The sequence below is a fragment of the Coptis chinensis genome, chromosome 7 (assembly GCF_015680905.1).
Source record: "Coptis chinensis isolate HL-2020 chromosome 7, ASM1568090v1, whole genome shotgun sequence".
In the NCBI taxonomy this organism is placed as follows: Eukaryota; Viridiplantae; Streptophyta; class Magnoliopsida; order Ranunculales; family Ranunculaceae; genus Coptis; species Coptis chinensis.
The window spans coordinates 63100065-63104107 of record NC_141462.1 but is presented as its reverse complement, the minus strand read 5'-3'; the positions used below and the strand labels follow the sequence as shown (position 1 = coordinate 63104107).

At 41.0% G+C, this 4043-nt stretch overlaps 1 long non-coding RNA gene across 1 annotated transcript; it reads left to right on the top strand.

Moving 5' to 3' along the window:
* The first annotated feature begins 1475 nt into the window (after positions 1 to 1475).
* Positions 1476 to 4043, top strand: LOC147488345 (uncharacterized). Its single transcript, XR_015201753.1, has 3 exons — positions 1476 to 2518; positions 2825 to 3255; positions 3817 to 4043. It is a non-coding gene; the product is annotated as an uncharacterized LOC147488345 (long non-coding RNA).

Sequence of the window (4043 nt, the reverse complement as noted above, 5' to 3'; positions counted from 1 at the left end):
CGTGGATACAGCTCATGTAACATCGCGATCTCATTCTTGGCTACGGATTGGTGCACTCCTGTCCCCGGGCGCAAGCCTCTCTCAAAGGCTATCACCACTGTCCTCTCATCCAAATTTTCAACTTTTTCGGCGTCTCGCGCTTGAACCACGAAACTCCCTAAGCGATTCGGCTGGACCTTTGTCGCGACATTGACGAGCGCGATGTCCACCAATGCTTTTTTTTCGATGTATGAAGTGATCTATGAACACTTGCTCCAATTCCTAGAAATTCTTGATGCTCTCCGCTGGCAATCTGTAGTACCAATCCGACGTCCCTCCTTTAAGGCTAGCCGGGAACATCATACATCGCAGACCATCATACCGAGACTCCTGCCAGAGTGGCATCTATTGTCTAAAATGATGAATGTGATCCACTGGATCTCCTTTGTTGTCGTACCTCTCGAACCTCGACTGGGCAAACCGCTTTGGAACCTCTGAAGCCCATATGTCATCACGCTAACGGGTTCACGATTCAACCCCCGCCACCACACCACCGGTAGCACGCCCCTTCGCTCGTCGTGCGCGGTTTAACTCCCTATCATTGTCTATCATCTCTTGGACTTGCTCCATTGTCAATCCCGCTATCGGGTTTTCTACTAGGTTTGGTCCGGGCCCCTCCTCGTCTTCAGATCCCTCATTTTCAGACCCCTCGCTTAGCTCTTCCCTAGCCTCCTCCTCCGTCTTCTCTCTCTCTCTTCGCAACTCATTGTTTTCCTCTCTCAGCCTCTCGATCTCTTCTCACACCAGGCGTGTTCCTTCAGCTGCTCGCCCTTCTTCTAGTTCTTCCCCCTCCTCAATCACCGCTTTCGGCGTCGGCTCATGAACCCTAACTTTCTTTGGCCTACCCACTGCTCTCTGCGGTGCCATTTCTAAGTTGCTTTTCTCTAGTTTCCACAGACGGCGCAAAATGTATAGACCCTAAAACTCTATTTTCTCAAACTCCTCCTTTCTCTCTTTCTTTTCTCTTTTTCTCACTCTTCTCTCCTCTTTTTACCCTAGCGGCCTCCTCTCTTTTTTCCCTCATCTTCTCCTTTTATATTCTCCCCCTTCTCATCTGGACCGCCCATCTGTCTGTTCATCCTACGACCCTCCTACTGCCCGTACACCTGCCGCTCTGTGGACTAGGGTTTTGCGGCCTTGATTCGCTGCTCCTCATTATTCCTGCTTATGCTACCTCCTATCCCCTACAACGCGGACTTAGTCCAATCTTGCTACATCGTGCCACTACAACAACTAATCACTTTTCAGTATGTGTCGTGGGCAAATATCGTGATTTCGTAACTAACTCGAAATATTTCTGTGTTAGTTTCATATGTTGAAGGTATGAGCGGGAAAAATGAGAAAGAGAAGAAGAAGAAGAATGGACACGTGTCAGGAGATGATTGGTTCACAGCTATTTTAGGAAGACTATAAAACGAAGAGAGAGGGGGATTCGATTTCATTCGACAAAAACTTGTACAACCAGAGCGATATAGAGATAAATTGAGTGAACTTTGTAACCGACATTATTGATCAATCCAAAAACTTATTTTTACTTCATATCGATTCTCAATTCAATCCAAACCAATTCAATTCACCACTGATCTTAAGAGAATAACTTGATCACTACAGTATGAATCCTCAGCTACACGTTATTGAAGTCGAAGATCTTCGTTATAAAATTCATTTCGTGGAAAAAATGCAATGGAATATAAATACAGATTTCCAGAAGGTTTTCGATTTGATTCTTAAAGTAGCCATTGAAGGAAACTCCAGTGCCCAGCCATCAGAAAGGAGTGGCGCTGGTAAGTGGCTTTTCCAAGAATTTAGTGAAAGTGTTTTTGGAAAATGGTGGAGAAGGCTATTGCTGGTCCTGAATATGAGAATCTTGTTGTGGTGGATTGAAATAATTTGGATGAAGTAAATATTTAACAGGGTTGAATAACAGACTGAAGTAGATCATTGGAAATGTATGTATTGTCCCTGAAATCCAAATCTGGTGCGTGTGGTTACTTTGATTAGCATTTCCTTTTGAATATATTTTTTTCTCAAGTAGTTTTTAAACTCAAATCTGGTGCATGTGATTAGTTTCATTTATAAGTCTTAAATGATGGAAGCTTCCTAGTAGTTTCTCTTCCAAAGTTCATTGGCTAAATTTTTTGGAATAGAAGGAAGAAATGTCTTCTTCACACAATAAACGCATTCTCTCGCACTCTTCCTGTACAAACATTATGTGAAGATGGAGAAGTGGGGAGTTGCTTTGTTGCTTGCTTGAATGACTTCCTTTAATCTTGGCACTTGTAGAGTACAGCAGCGTCAGGCAAACTAGTAAAACAAGCAGGCAAATGGAGAGTGGCAAATAAATTAGACTGAAACAACTGGTCACCCATATCTGTGGCTTTCCTTTGGACAACGCTGAGAAAAAGCTAGGGGTCAGCACGCTGGCGCGAAAGTAATTGCTCAACAAGCAAGGGATTGATCTGCAGAAAAGCCATTGCGCGTAAGATGCACAGACATATTCGAATGCAATATAACCCTCACTAACTGTATATTATTAACTTATTACTGCTTGACAAACTTCTCATTTTACGAGACTAAAGTGCCAAACAATTTATATTGGAAATTCTGCTTTTTTTCAGAGTCTCTTCTTGAGAAGGCGATCTGATATTCATTATGTTAATTAAGTCAACCATTAATATCACCTACTAGACAACTATCCGTCTGAATTTTTTTATCTGCAACTAGTACTGGCTGATCCTTGACGGGATAAGTTGTTGATTTGAGTGTGTTATTTTCCTACTTGTAGGCACAGCACAATTGCTGACTCCATGGAATTGCTTGTGGCGCTATAATAGATTGTGTATGATATATCGTACAATTTCTACTGTTATGTCCATTGCATTATTAGCACTATTAGACGTGTGGTTATATTAGCAATCGATCATCAATGAATTAAACTCTTTACCGACTGTTCTTATGACAATAGCTTATGAAAAGGCAGAGGAAACATAGGTAAGCCACATTTTGTTTATAGAGGGAGTGGGAAAGGGCCAGATGAATGTGCGATAGCATCCACATCGGAAAAATTGTCATAATGTGGATATGCATTCTGCTATTGATTTCTTAAGAAGTTAATAGGATCGCGCTAACATGGCAGAGTTGATCGCAAAGGGATTCCAATCATGTCATGCTGCAGAGTGCAGACCTGCAGTAAAACAAACGGGACAAGGTATTCTGGTAAGCAGTTATCAGGGTTTTTGTTTACTGTAAACCTGTTCCTTAATTTTCAATGTTGAATATTAATTGGGTCTAATATGCAAATTGGTTGATTCTCATAGACGAGCTTGTAAAAGGGAGACTAATGTATAATCTCCTTTCACTTTTAATCTTTCAAAACAATCGTGTACAGTTGTACTTATATGCTATTCCCTAAGAAGTCCGTTTTCCAGCAATTTTAGTCTTTTTCTTCTATTCACAGATTAATGCAAAACATTTAAAAACAGATGAAGTTTGTTCCAGCAATGAATTCTCAAAACAGTTCATAATCTACTTTGAGAGATACAACCAAATGCAACTGAATCAAAAGAGAAAAATTATGTAATTATGTATATCTTTAAGCTGAAAACAAGGTATACATTCAATTGGAAAGGATCATTGTTGATATAGATGTTCCACAACATGGGCCAGTTTCTTTCGTGCACAGTAGAGTAAGGTCTTAGAATACTGGAATATCTTGACGAGGTGGGTAGGACTAATCAATGTGCTTGAATTTAATGTCCCCTCCTAATTGTTTTTCAGGAAAAGGGGTAGAATCTCATCAGGCTTGTTTTAGTCGTGCAGTCAAGGAGTTTGAAGACAGAGTGCATGTATGGCACGACCAACCCTAATGAAGTCAGTAGCAACGGTTAGAGTTTCAGCAGCACCATTAGCTGAAAAAATTAGCACCATGAGATTATTTTTGTGAAAGAGCACCATGAGTTCCTGGCCTGCTTAAGTATATAAGACTATAAGAGTGTTTGGATTTA